Source organism: Mytilus edulis, chromosome 13, assembly GCF_963676685.1.
Source record: "Mytilus edulis chromosome 13, xbMytEdul2.2, whole genome shotgun sequence".
Lineage (NCBI taxonomy): Eukaryota > Metazoa > Mollusca > Bivalvia > Mytilida > Mytilidae > Mytilus > Mytilus edulis.
Genome location: NC_092356.1, coordinates 46552488 through 46568424, shown reverse-complemented (window position 1 = coordinate 46568424; position 15937 = coordinate 46552488). Strand labels below are relative to the sequence as shown.

At 34.1% G+C, this 15937-nt stretch overlaps 1 pseudogene; it reads left to right on the top strand.

The window, feature by feature from the left end:
* The first annotated feature begins 14373 nt into the window (after nt 1-14373).
* LOC139500985 (potassium voltage-gated channel protein egl-36-like) overlaps nt 14374-15937 on the top strand; it is a 61670-nt pseudogene continuing 60106 nt past the window's right edge.

Here is a 15937-nt window from a genome sequence, read left to right as displayed (position 1 = left end):
ACCTAGTGCAAAAGAAGCGCCTGTTTCTCCTCTACAAGACCTTTATAGTCATACCCCGTGACACCCCTCATTATTTTTCTCTAGAAGTCCTAGAATAGGCCGACCCCTCTATTTTTTTGACATTTTTTTCAAATTTTGAGCTCTAGTTTCAGATTTTTGAACATAGCGCCCTTCGATACCTAGCGCAAAAGAAGCGCCTGTTTCCCCTCTACAAGACCTATATAGTCATACCCCGTGACATCCCTCATTATTTTTCTCTAGAACTCCTGGAATAGGCCGACCCTACCCCCATTTTTTGGACATTTTTTTCGAATTTGGAGCTCTAGTTTCAGATTTTTGAACATAGCGCCCTTCGATACCTAGCGCAAAAGAAGCGCCTGTTTCCCCTCTACAAGACCTATATAGTCATACCCCGTGACATCCCTCATTATTTTTCTCTAGAACTCCTGGAATAGGCCGACCCTACCCCCATTTTTTGGACATTTGTTTCGAATTTTGAGCTCTAGTTTCAGATTTTTGAACATAGCGCCCTTCGATACCTAGTGCAAAAGAAGCGCCTGTTTCTCCTCTACAAGACCTATATAGTCATACCCCGTGACACCCCTCATTATTTTTCTCTAGAAGTCCTAGAATAGGCCGACCCCTCTAATTTTTTGACATTTTTTTCGAATTTTGACCTCTAGTTTCAGATTTTTGAACATAGCGCCCTTCGATACCTACCTCAAAAGAAGCGCCTGTTTCTCCTCTACAAGACCTATATAGTTATACCCCGTGACACCCCTCATTATTTTTCTCTAGAAGTCCGAGAATAGGCCGACCCCCCTAATTTTTTGACATTTTTTTTCAAATTTTGAGCTCTAGTTTCAGATTTTTGAACATAGCGCCCTTCGATACCTAGTGCAAAAGAAGCGCCTGTTTCTCCTCTACAAGACCTATATAGTCATACCCCGTGACACCCCTCATTATTTTTCTCTAGAAGTCCTAGAATAGGCCGACCCCCCTAATTTTTTGACATTTTTTTCAAATTTTGAGCTCTAGTTTCAGATTTTTGAACATAGCGCCCTTCGATACCTAGCGCAAAAGAAGCGCCTGTTTCTCCTCTACAAGACCTATATAGTCATTCCCCGTGACACCCCTCATTATTTTTCTCTAGAAGTCCTGGAATAGGCCGACCCTACCCCCATTTTTTGACATTTTTTTCAAATTTTGAGCTCTAGTTTCAGATTTTTGAACATAGCGCCCTTCGATACCTAGCGCAAGAGAAGCGCCTGTTTCTCCTCTACAAGACCTATATAGTCATTCCCCATGACACCCCTCATTATTTTTCTCTAGAAGCCCTGGAATAGGCCGACCCTCCTAATTTTTTGGTATTTTTTTCAAATTTTGAGCTCTAGTTTCAGATTTTTGAACATAGCGCCCTTCAATACCTCGCGCAAAAGAAACGACCGTTTCTCTTCTACAAGACCTATATAGTCATACTCCGTGACACCCCTCATTATTTTTCTCTAGAACTCCTGGAATAGGCCGACCCTACCCCCATTTGTTTGACATTTTTTTCGAACTTTGAGCTCTAGTTTCAGATTTTTGAACATAGCGCCCTTCGATACCTAGTGCAAAAGAAGCGCCTGTTTCTCCTCTACAAGACCTTTATAGTCATACCCCGTGACACCCCTCATTATTTTTCTCTAGAAGTCCTAGAATAGGCCGACCCCTCTATTTTTTTGACATTTTTTTCAAATTTTGAGCTCTAGTTTCAGATTTTTGAACATAGCGCCCTTCGATACCTAGCGCAAAAGAAGCGCCTGTTTCCCCTCTACAAGACCTATATAGTCATACCCCGTGACATCCCTCATTATTTTTCTCTAGAACTCCTGGAATAGGCCGACCCTACCCCCATTTTTTGGACATTTTTTTCGAATTTTGAGCTCTAGTTTCAGATTTTTGAACATAGCGCCCTTCGATACCTAGCGCAAAAGAAGCGCCTGTTTCCCCTCTACAAGACCTATATAGTCATAGCCCGTGACATCCCTCATTATTTTTCTCTAGAACTCCTGGAATAGGCCGACCCTACCCCCATTTTTTGGACATTTGTTTCGAATTTTGAGCTCTAGTTTCAGATTTTTGAACATAGCGCCCTTCGATACCTAGTGCAAAAGAAGCGCCTGTTTCTCCTCTACAAGACCTATATAGTCATACCCCGTGACACCCCTCATTATTTTTCTCTAGAAGTCCTAGAATAGGCCGACCCCTCTAATTTTTTGACATTTTTTTCGAATTTTGACCTCTAGTTTCAGATTTTTGAACATAGCGCCCTTCGATACCTACCTCAAAAGAAGCGCCTGTTTCTCCTCTACAAGACCTGTATAGTCATTCCCCGTGACACCCCTCATTATTTTTCTCTAGAAGTCCTGGAATAGGCCGACCCTACCCCCATTTTTTGACATTTTTTTCAAATTTTGAGCTCTAGTTTCAGATTTTTGAACATAGCGCCCTTCGATACCTAGCGTTAGAGAAGCGCCTGTTTCTCCTCTACAAGACCTATATAGTCATTCCCCATGAGACCCCTCATTATTTTTCTCTAGAAGCCCCGGAATAGGCCGACCCTCCTAATTTTTTGGTATTTTTTTCAAATTTTGAGCTCTAGTTTCAGATTTTTGAACATAGCGCCCTTCAATACCTCGCGCAAAAGAAACGACTGTTTCTCTTCTACAAGACCTATATAGTCATACTCCGTGACACCCCTCATTATTTTTCTCTAGAACTCCTGGAATAGGCCGACCCTACCCCCATTTGTTTGACATTTTTTTCGAACTTTGAGCTCTAGTTTCAGATTTTTGAACATAGCGCCCTTCGATACCTAGTGCAAAAGAAGCGCCTGTTTCTCCTCTACAAGACCTATATAGTCATACCCCGTGACACCCCTCATTATTTTTCTCTAGAAGTCCTAGAATAGGCCGACCCCTCTATTTTTTTGACATTTTTTTCAAATTTTGAGCTCTAGTTTCAGATTTTTGAACATAGCGCCCTTCGATACCTAGCGCAAAAGAAGCGCCTGTTTCCCCTCTACAAGACCTATATAGTCATACCCCGTGACATCCCTCATTATTTTTCTCTAGAACTCCTGGAATAGGCCGACCCTACCCCCATTTTTTGGACATTTTTTTCGAATTTTGAGCTCTAGTTTCAGATTTTTGAACATAGCGCCCTTCGATACCTAGCGCAAAAGAAGCGCCTGTTTCCCCTCTACAAGACCAATATAGTCATACCCCGTGACATCCCTCATTATTTTTCTCTAGAACTCCTGGAATAGGCCGACCCTACCCCCATTTTTTGGACATTTGTTTCGAATTTTGAGCTCTAGTTTCAGATTTTTGAACATAGCGCCCTTCGATACCTAGTGCAAAAGAAGCGCCTGTTTCTCCTCTACAAGACCTATATAGTCATACCCCGTGACACCCCTCATTATTTTTCTCTAGAAGTCCTAGAATAGGCCGACCCCTCTAATTTTTTGACATTTTTTTCGAATTTTGAGCTCTAGTTTCAGATTTTTGAACATAGCGCCCTTCGATACCTAGCTCAAAAGAAGCGCCTGTTTCTTCTCTACAAGACCTGTATAGTCATTCCCCGTGACACCCCTCATTATTTTTCTCTAGAAGTCCTAGAATACGCCGACCCCCCTAATTTTTTGACATTTTTTTCAAATTTTGAGCTCTAGTTTCAGATTTTTGAACATAGCGCCCTTCGATACCTAGCGCAAAAGAAGCGCCTGTTTCCCCTCTACAAGACCTATATAGTCATTCCCCGTGACACCCCTCATTATTTTTCTCTTGAAGCCCTGGAATAGGCCAACCCTCCTAATTTTTTGACATTTTTTTCAAATTTTGAGCTCTAGATTAAACAATGACATAAAAGGTGCTATATTTTACAGGGTAGGACTACTTTTACATACGTTCTAAATTGAAGAGGGTGCATAGGTGGCCCTACACCTACAAATAATCCGTTGATAGGTGCATAGTTATTGTGGTACTGAATATTAGCCTAAAAAGTTATGCGACTTGTTAAATCAATAGATTGGATAAAAACCATTTCAAAATTGAGTTTAAATTGCTATATTTTAACTGATTTTCTGCCTTTTGAAATATTTTTTTATATAACGGCCGTTGTTGTCTTATTCTGTTTTTTGGTTTCTCGATATATCGCCTTATTGTTCGCTGGCTTATTGTTCGCTAGCTATTGTTCGCTAGCTTCTGCCTGGTTTTTGATCATTTAGGCGCTATTTTCCGAAGATAGGTCCGCCATTCTTTAAAAATACCACAATAACTGTGCGAAAAATAAAGGTTTGGATTCAAATAACATAGAATATTTTGTTTCTCTAAACAAATGTGCTTACGCACTTACCCAACTGCGTCAACCATGTTGTACTCATTGCAAAGTAAAATGCTTGAATATTTGAACATATCATTGACTAATTATGAGTAGGATATTAGATATAAAGAAGATGTGGTATGAATGTCAATGAGACAACTCTCCATCTAAGTCACAATTTCTAAAAGTAAACCATAATAGGTCAAAGTACTGTCTTCTACATGGAGCCTTGGCTCACACCGAACAGCAAGCTATAAAGGGTCCCATAAATTATATACATGATAATATATATCACAAAGAAAATTTAGTAAATTGAAGTTATATCGAAGAATATAAAAAATCAACCCTGCTAATACAGCTATAGCAAAATATAAATACACTTGGAAAGTAAGCTCTCGTTTGAGGATTGTGTACGGTTGGTGAGCTCCAAACCAGCTACCATTTTGCAATAAAATGAAGATGTTTTATTATTAAAATTATGTGTTCTTCCATTCAAATTGCTACCCAAGCATCTTAATGTTACTTCACAAGATTGAAATGAAAATTCCATGATTTTCTATCAAAGAATCTTTATTATCTTTTGAGATGTAAAAAAAAAGATTTCTTGCATCAAAATTTAAAAAAAAACACGTTTATTTCTTAATAATTCATTCTAAAGAAGAAAGATCATTTTGTCTATTTGACTTGAAAGTTTCACAAAATTACATTATTTTTGCTCTTTCAATTAAAATGTGCCTATACCATATCTGTTTTCTTGTTAAATTATATATTCCGATGCACAAATCATTCTTAATTTTTGTATAAATACACTTCAAATATTTCCTTATTCCTATGCATATTTATTATAATGCTTTGGCCTTGTATTTATGGTTCTTTTCTTATCTACTATTATAGTAAATCAAAACCGAAACTAATAACAGACGGACATATATACAAAACTTAATGAATAATTGAAATCAAGATGTTTGCGTTATATAACGCAAAGATTTGCGTTCTTTCGCAAATGTTGGCGTTATTTCGCAAATGTTGGGTTATAAAACAAAAAGGTTTACGTTATATAACGCAAAGCTTTGCGTTATTATGCAAAGGTTTGCGTTTAACGCAAACAGAGGAAGAAATATTAAAAAAAAAAGTTGTGTGAAGCCGATACGCTTCCGTAAAGCAGAATTGTCACTGGTTAATTTGTTTATTTGGTTATAATTTTGTTGTTTAGGCGTTTTTACTTTCTGTTGAAATAAACACGAGTGACCTGTTCCTGTGTGTCTAAAACAAAAACAGTGGTATTAAGAGTCAGACTAACTCACAATAGGATAATCAGATTTCTGATTGGAGTCATTCTGATAATTTCTTTGAAGTTTACAGATAGCACAGGAATTCTTGTTTAGATTCATGTAGTCATTCTCTTGCATGTGCCCATTTCCCGTTCTTGGAGTAGGGGAGATAACTCGCGTAACTAACGACGCACGTTTTTTTTTATCCCAAATTCCGCTAAAGGCGTGCAATTACGTATACTTCGCCATAAAGAGAATATAAAATCCAGTCAAATTCACAGCTGCACTCGCCATTGCTTTTTTCAAACAAACACACTAACCATGCAAAATATGTGTATATTCTGTTTACATGCATGTTGATATCGATGTGTAAGACCAAAAAACTACAATGTCAAAAAATGTCTTTCTTTCGGAATTTAGTTAACACGGGTTTTAATAAGGGATGACAAAACTTAAGCAAGACAAGAAATATTATTTTAACTTTGAGATACGTCTTAATTTGTTTTACCTCTATTGAATATAATTTTAGTTTATATGTGAACAAAAAGAAGAAAAACTAACAGAAAATTTCGCGGCATATCTTTTTTAGCGTATTTGTATAAGGACGGCCAATTTGGGTATTATTTTCTTTTAATTATAATACACATGCTGAAAAGATGAAAGGACATCTATTTCTGACTCCAATGGCAAGTCTAAGAAACAGAAAACAGAAAATTTTCCAAATTGCCGCCATTTATTTTTCCGCGAAATTAACGCAATTTCAGAATGGCGGGCATTGATATCAATTCCATTGTTGTCTAGAGTTCATAAAAGTTGCTCTTACCAGTTGGAAAGCAGGTCACGGTTTGACCCCAAGTTTATCAGCAACAATAGAGTCACGTGACCGTGAAAATTCAGTAAAAAAATGGATGAGACAAACCTCATTTTAACTCACTGAATACTATTGTCGTAATAAAACCTTATTGACCTAACTAATCTTGAGTATCCATAGTTTTTTCTCGTCAAAGCTCACACATCAAATCAAAGTCCTTTATTCTTTATTTTATCTGCAAACTTGGAGTTTGGGTGAAAAATGTCAAGTCTCCTGAACTAAAAATCTAAATATTTCCGAGGAAACTAAAAATGATGGGCTGAATTTAAATTTAATAAAGCATCTCATTAAGACAAACACTCGATATGAATATCTCGGCAATAGAATGTTGGATACGCAAACGTCAAATTGATTTCAAACCGAAGCGGTGGTTTTTATGCCGATTTGTGCAAGTGGTTATCTCCCCTTTATATCACCAGTCAAAAATAAAAACCCAGCAAAATGCATAAAAATTAAAAAAGGAGTTTACTTTACAAAAATTAGAAAGAAAATAAACGAAACTCGATTTAAAACTATGTTATGATAATACAAAGAAGAGATACTTCCCCCTATTTTTCAGAGAAGGACTAAAAGTAAATATTAAAAGACAAAATATTACTGCAGTAAAAAAAAAACAATTCAGAAATGTGGATAATGACATCTACATGTAAAATTAAAAACCTAGCTATATTGAAAGAAATTAGATCTGGCGGATGAAATATACTACATGTAATTTTTATATGGGGGATCATTCCTAGCAGAATTTTTTTAAACACTTCTGATTATATTTAATGCAATAAAACATAGTTTATACAATTTCAATAATCTTTCTGAAAATTGATATAATTATTAAATAAATAGTACTGATCATATATATTTTATATTTTATAAAGTGTGACCAAGAGTCACAACAAATTTCTTCAAATTAAGAGAGCCTTCTAACTCAAGCCTATGTTTCTTAGTTGAACAGTAAAATACAAAAAAGGGATTTATAAGTTAAAATACCAAAAATATTGACAGAAATTCTGTAAAATAATATGCTTTAAATTATAAGTGAAAGTGACACAATTTTGAATTTCAGAATCATTATTATTGTAAAATTAAACTATTAGATTAGCTTGCACATGTACAGTAGCCCTTTGTCTTATTTCTCAGGGTATTTTATAGATTATGAAAGTAAACTTTTTGGAAAAAATGGGGCTTCTTCTCTTGAACAGGTTGCTGTATCAGCTTCTTTTTAAAAATAATGACATATTTATAAACAAAGTATTGTGTTTATACTTTACCTGAATACTAGTAATAGGAAATGAAATGAAACTGGTGGGACAAATTTTGTGCATTTTACTTCAATAATGATCAAAGATGCTTAAATTTGACAAGAATTTGCCATTTGAATAAATTCAATTTTGTAAGAACACATCTCTATGTATAAACTTCTTGTTTGGCTGACTTGGCTTGATAAGCTAGTTTTTGCTCTTATTACCATAAAATTGAGAATGGAAATATAGCTTACTAAGTAAAGAGATAATAATATAAGCAAGATTTTATTAACTGACCTTCATTTTCTTTTTTCATATGTTTTTTTCCTACAGAATTATCTTTGCAATGCATTTTCTTTTGCTATTTTTGTGCTTTTGTCCATCCATACAGTAGGCTATCAATAATTTGTCAGATCTGTCAGAATTTTCCAAGACGTTTAGCTTTAAACGCAATAAAGAAGATCTTTGTTTGTTGTTTCACTTTTCCAATGTGTAAATTTTTACTGTGCACATGACCCTGACACATATTTTGTAATAAACGTTACATGACGTATGTTGAAAAAAGAAAACAATGTCACCGTCAATTTGTGTAGGGGATCAAAAGGGGTTTTAGTTACTTTAAAATACAAGTATCGTATGGAATTGTGAAAATCCACAACTTTTAATCAAAATTTCATTCATGTCTTTAATAAAATCAGTATTTTAGAGCACTTTGAAACAGGTACAATGAAAAGAAGCTAAACTTTACTGTTTTGAAGTAGAAACGTAGATAAAACCAGATAAAAATTGACATGGCTGGTGGTCACTAAAATTGATGTATAAAAGTAAAAAATGATGGCTTCAAAACAATGTATAAATTTGAAATAGGTTTCCCGGTTTCATTTAAGATTATAACCGTTCTTTTCTGTATTTGGATACGCAAACGTCAAATTAGGAAAAAACGATTTTTTTTGGCGAACAAAAAAGATGGCTATTTTTTTTAGAACGGACAGGATAAAGGAATAGCAATAACAAGCTATTTTTTGTAATGTTTGTATGTCGTAAAGAAATTATATTGGTCACAAAACCTACAAATTTAAAAATTTAATTGTAATATGCCAGCTATGCTGGCACTTATGGTAGAAGCATCGTTTTGGGACAAAGAACGATAACTCTTTCTAGACGACCCATCTGAAAAGTTTCGTCACTCTCGTTAAATCTCGTACGATTTTTTTTTTTAATGGCGGCCAAATTTAACGTTTCAACGCGATCTTGTAAAAACGGGGCAGATCGGGAAAATTACAATGTTTAATACGACATGAATTTCTATTTGTTTGCAAAAACAAGAATTCAGAAATTTTTGTAACTTGTGAAGCTTATTTAAATTTAATTGTACCACGGAAATTACCGAAGTGAGGACAACAACATCTGACGCCATGTTTCGTCTGCTTCAACATTCCATTATCAGTGAAGTCAAAACAAATTACCTAAAAATCACAGGTACTTCATTTAAAAGTCACACAATCTCAGTTAACGATAACATATTTAGTGTAAAAGTTCCGTCCAGGCATGGGAACACAGAAAAGAACTCCGCAAGCAATACATTTCGGATTTTTTTTTTATAGGCACTGGCTACGGTTACATGGAAATGTAACAATAATAAAAATATTATTGTTACATAGGAGACTAAATGCCGGAATGGAAAGTCGGGTAAGGAACCGATTAATTACGAATGTAACAATAATTACTGCGGCTACGGTTACATGGCGTTATTGTTACATGAAAAACAGCAATATACGATGGGTCTATTAAAATGTACCAGATAATAAAAATTAAAGACATTTATTTTATATTTACAATACATTCAATTATTAAATATAAATTCTTTAATAATTTATTTGCAATGACATTTTCTACATATCCAGTAAGTGGTTTTTGGAGCATTTCTGAGTCCGACACATTTTTGGTGAAACCACTCCAAGCAGCCATCGCACACCAGTGATGCCGCACTGTGAACGTCCGTATCACATACTGTACAGTTCCATTCTGCGGTATCCCTTTTTGATGATAATGCAACCTTTAATGTTTGCCATGCTTCCGGTGAGAAATATTTTTTCACTCGAGCAATGTTTATGTTCTCATCTAATATTTTGGTTGGAAGCATAGTTTTATGTCATCTTTCAGTATGGTCACATTGTCGTCCATTACGGATGTAAGGTTTATCTCGGATTTCAGTATCCAACTCAGCATAGCTGAAAAAACAATAAATTATAAAAATGAAAGTCAAAAGTCTATATTTTCGCCTTTGGCACTACTTATCTAAAGTAGTATCTTTAAAACACCAAAACCATTTATACGTTAGAAAAAAAACAATTTAAACACCATTTGTTAACGATAATATTTATTATTTATCATTATATACAAGTATTATTTCGTACATATGCAAGATTAAGGCAACAAAACTATACAAGATTTAAGTTTAATGATTGCTGTTTTTCATGTAACAATAACGCCATGTAACCGTAGCCTCAGTAATTATTGTTACATTCGTAATTAATCAGTTCCTTATCCGCCTTTGCATTCCGGCATTTAGTCTCCTATGTAACAATAATATTTTTATTATTGTTACATTTCCATGTAACCGTAGCCAGTGCCTTTTTTATAATGGCCATGCGGCATGCGGGGTAAACTACGGTGCACTGGTTGACCACGACTACTTATGTTCATCTGCCACATTATTCCCCAAATCAAGGAACAGTGATAATTATACTGTTGACTGGTTGTCACGGTTATTCATGGAGTCAATGGCGAATCCAGCATTTTTCATAAAAGGGGGGGGGGGGGGGCGCTGACGGGGTGCTCCAGTCATGCTTCAGGCTTCAGTGATTACCTATATAATCAACATTTTTTCCCCACGGACCGCCCCCTCTGGATCCTATGGTAGCCCACAGACTAATTCAAAACTTAACAAAAGTTTAGAACACAAACAAATATTCAAATAATTCACAATCTTCTAATTCTGTACTTCTTTGGCAAAATCTCAACAAATCTTTTCTATGATTATGTCACACCATATACAGTATGTACAGTCCCAGGAGATGGAAACTGTTTTGTTTTCTCCCTCTTAGTTTATTCATAAAAGGAGACTTGAGTCTGAGTAGTACATTTAGAACTGACTACTGTATATATTGTATGCTCCCATAATGTCCAAAATTGGATTTTATTGGAAGATGGATTTATTTTAACCCATGAGAATGAGAACTTTGATAGGTATATACAGGGCATGTTACTTGGAAGTATGTGGGCTACATCCTTTAAAATTCAAGCTGCAACAGTGGCCTGCATATTTTATGCATCAGTTTAAACCTGATCAAAACATTTTCACTCTACCAAGTACTTTATCGCTATATCACTATCAGGTTCACATTTCAACCTATTTAGCAATACACACTTATGGTTATATAACCTCACAGTACCAAAATTATACTCAGTAACCAAATTGCACCTATTCAGCAAAAAAAAACCTTCAAAAATTTTACTAAGTTTGCTTTCACCATGTGAAGTTATCTTATTATCATCTTTTTAAAATGAGCAAATTAAATTTGTTACCAGCATCCTTTTCTTAAAAAAAAATAGGTATTAAATAATGTCAAATTGTTTGAAATATTTGAAGAAATAAAACAAAATTTATGTTTATATCCCAGTTTTAAGGATTTGAAAGTAACCATACATGTAATGATGTATGGAATTTGGGTACTCACCTCATTACAGTATCATGGATTGTTTAGATGTAATTTCAAACCCATTTTTCAATGACTCTACATGGACTCAAAATTAAAATGGTGTATCTATATTGTAAACAAGGATAGTCTACAAAATTAGCATAGAATAAACTTTTGTCTGGTACATAAAAAAAGTTGGTAAAAAACTGACAATTTAGGTGCAATTTGGGTATTTTCATGTTAGCAACTTCACAACAGAACTACAAATTTGTTTTCATGACCAAAACAAAAAAAAGTACAAACCTAAAGGCAATAAAATGCTTCGCCATGCACAGCCTGATACAACCTCAGATGTATGTTTAGCATATAAAATATATTTATGTCAGTTAGAATCAAACATGTTTTAATTTTGGATCCTTTAAACTTCAATATATGGACTAATTTAAAAACAGGTATCAGGTGAACCCACATATTTCTATTCAGCAGCAGTCTCTAACTACATATCTCCTTAATTTCATATGATAGCAAGTCCTAAAAAAATATTGAAAATGTGTACATTTAATTTTTTTTCTAGCTTCTCTCATGTGAAAGCAGTACCTTTTTGGTCACTATTTATGTGTTGCGTCTAAATAAGAATTGTAACACTTTATAGTGACTGAACAGGTTAAACAAATACTTCTCAAGAAACAGAAAAAGAAGAGAACTTAAAACAGCACCAGCCATGCCAGTATATGTATGAATAAAAACTCAGATCAGAATAGCATGGACAATATGTTAGTTCTAATGTAATTGTGAATATATTGTGAGGAAAGATATCAATAATTCTGCAGATAATGCAATTTTATCAAGTGTTTTGTACATTTTCTGTTAAAAATGTTCATAATCAGTGAAACTTTCAAACAGGCTAAACTAAATTTTTATTATTGAAAGTTTCAAACAATGACAAGTGTTTTATTTACTAAATTTTTATTATTGAAAGTTTCAAACAATGACAAGTGTTTTATTTACCAAATAACTCATGTGTTTCTGTGAGAACAAACAATCATGTGTAATTTTTGGAATTGAAGGGAAAGAAGATCCTTTTGCAGTGCACTTGAGCAGGTCAATTGTGAATATATACTTACTAAATATATTTTCTTCATCATGATACTCACATAGACATTATCAAGAAGTACATATCATTGGAAAAGTGCACAAATTACAGATAAAATATTAAATAAAAAATACCCTATTTTGAGTGCATCTCCTGCCAAATCACTATTTGTTGCATCTATATATAATACTAGACGAGTATAATCAATGTAAATAAGGTAATTTTTGGAAGAAAACCCCAAAATTTGGAAAAGAACCCTCCCCAATAATGTTGTACCAAAATCAATTCTAATCTTCCTTTTGTGTATTAAAGTTTCATAGAGATCCATTCACTTATACTCAAGTTATTGTCTAGAAACCAAATGTGTCTTCTTGAAAACAACTATGACACAAAAATATGACATGATTACTTTTGTATGCTTGTATTATAAAAAAAAGAAGATGTGGTATGTTTGCCAATGAGACAACTATCCACAGAAGACAAAAATGACACGGCCTTCAACAATGAGCAAAGCCCAAACCACATTGTCAGCTATAAAAGGTCCCGATAAGACAATGTAAAACAATTCAAACAAGAAAACTAACGGCCTTATTTATGTAAAAAAATGAAAGAAAAACAAATATGTAACACATAAACAAACGACAACCACTGAATTACAGGCTCCTGACTTGGGACAGGCACATACAAAAATAATTGTATTTCCCATTTCCATTCTCAATTTTATTTTGCTGCCATTTAAAAACTTGAAAAGTAAGCTACATCCTGTACATGTAACAAAAAAAAATATATATGCAAAAAATAACATAAAACCGACTCTTAATTAGTACAAAAAATTGATGTAGAACTCACAAACTGACGATGATCAGAATTACAAATGTTTGTTTATTAGAGTCTGATTTTTTTTTACGAAAGCCCTTCAGCGCTATCAATTAAACTTATTTAGTCAAAATTTAACACTAGTTTAAAGGTATATCATAACAAATTGGCAAATACAGCCTTATTATCACCTTAAAAACTACTGTGTACGGAGTTACATGTGCGGTTTGGGAAGTTTTATGTTTTTAGATATATAAAAGTTCAATTTATTTTGCATTTCTGAAAGATAAAATCATTTTTGGTCAATATCAAAATATTTTTTTTGTCGTATGCTTGAATAGATTTTTTATTCATCAATTTGGGAATCAGAATATTTTTTTCAGGAAAAATACCATTACCCCTCATGCCTTTTCAAGTTCAATGTTCGTTCCCTACACATTTTCCATCTGAACTTATAATTTTATTTTAGACATAAACAATATATTAATGTAGGGGGTCTCATTGGGGGGTTCCGATCCCGGATCCCGCATACTGTTTTGTCAGATTCCCGTATCCCGCTTACACTATGTACGTAAGCAATTCTCATTATTTTTGTCATTTCCCGGGTCCCGCTAGACCTCATTTCCCGTTTTCACGACACAATTATTTGACTTTCACGTGTCACGCTTACAAAAATCGTCAATCCAGCGTCACGCTTAGACCCACAATGTAGCCTAGGACATTCGTTCTGAACATGCATGAATATTTGCCACTGGACGTTAAACAACCAACAACCTAATCTATATTTAGGACATTGTCTTAGTACAAAGCTGGCATTTAAGGTAGCGCCTTCCTCATATTAAAAGCATGACAAGTTGCAAAAAATACTTTAAAAGTCAATCTTTTAGCCGATTGATTTGGCGGACTTTTTGACGTTACGGACGACTGTAGCGCCACACCTAATTAATTCCCCCTGCTATTGTTGCTGATAAAGCTTGACGACAACGGACGTTTCCAAGGACTTGCTTTCCAACTGTTACTGTCAGAAGATTGCAGAGGATCATTTGTTTATTTACGAAATTTCAAAGAATATTCAAATTATGGAAGAAAAGCGAATAGAAATCGACGTAAATGGTAAAAAGTTTAAAATTTCACAAGACATTGTAGATAAAATTACTCTTTCTGATTGTGAGCGTCAAAAATATTTTTAGATAAAAAATCTGAAGAGGATAATGTTGTATATTTTCGAGCGAAATGAAGGACTGTTTGGATCAATACTTTCTTACTATCAAGGTAGAACCCTTCATGTGCCATCTGGATTCTGTCCTGGGGAGTTCAAAGATGAGCTGAAATTTTGGGGTATTGACCCTAAACATTTATCAAAATGCTGTATGGGTCAATTTATTACATTCTGTGACGACCAAGACGTACTGCAAATTCTAGAAGACGACCAAATTAAGAAAGAAAAGAATAAGACTGAACTCAAAACACGAAGGAAAGTGAAGGCATGTGGAAATGTATTCAGGCCAAATGATGGCTTGTACTGGAGGAACCTAGTACTTCTATTCCTGCCAAGGTTTGTACTTTTTCTCCCTGAAAACTCCAATCCTTGCAGGTTAACTCTTCTTTGACTTTAATTTTCTTTCTTGAATACAAAGAGAGTATACCAATGTTCCGGTAAATTTTTCGTTAGCATTGATATTTTTTTGTTGAATAGAAATTGTAGTACACCAATTTTCTGGTAAATTCGTCGTCTTTTTTAATTCCTCTTTCTTTGATACAATGGTTATATCCCGATGTTCATGTAAATTCTTGGTTTACATTTATTTTCTTTGTTCAATACAAAGGTAGTTTTCGATGTTAAGCAACCAATAATCAATCAATCAATTCGTTTGAATTTAATTTTCTTTGTTGAAAAATGTAGCATATCGATGTTCAAGATAAATCTCATAATTCCAATTAAGAAAAGTCAAAAATGCAATACTGAAGATTTATCTTAGTTTTGTATGACATGCTCAGTCTACTGGTCACTTTGTTTCCGGATGGAATATTAATTTTTAGTTTTTAGTTTTTTGCCATTACGCTTGTTTTGTATCATGGATACAGTTGTTTATATCCAATTTTATCATTATTATTTCGGCCCTCGAACCCCCCCCCCCCCCCCCCAAAAAAAAAAAAAAAAAAAATTCCTTAAAAACAGAGTAATATTTCAATGAATATTTAAATAACTGTAAGTGTTTTTATACAGTGAACGCGACTCATTGTTTACATTTTCGCAAATTCCTGACTATAAAGAGAGTATCTAGCAAGTACAACTGAAAATATACAATTGTGTTCTGAAATGAATACAAAATATAAGGCGTTTTTGAAATAAGATATTAATACAATAGCGCATTCACGACAAATGTAACAGTTCCTAAATTATAATAGAAAAAGTAAAAGGGACAATAATGTATTGACTACTAGGATATATTAAAAACAAACAGTTTTTTCATACTTGTTTTTCGGCCGGATTATCAGGTTGCTGAAAGGTCTTCAGAGATAAAATAAAAAGTACTTTTCCTACATGACCAATACGACCACAAACGTCGACATTTTTTTTT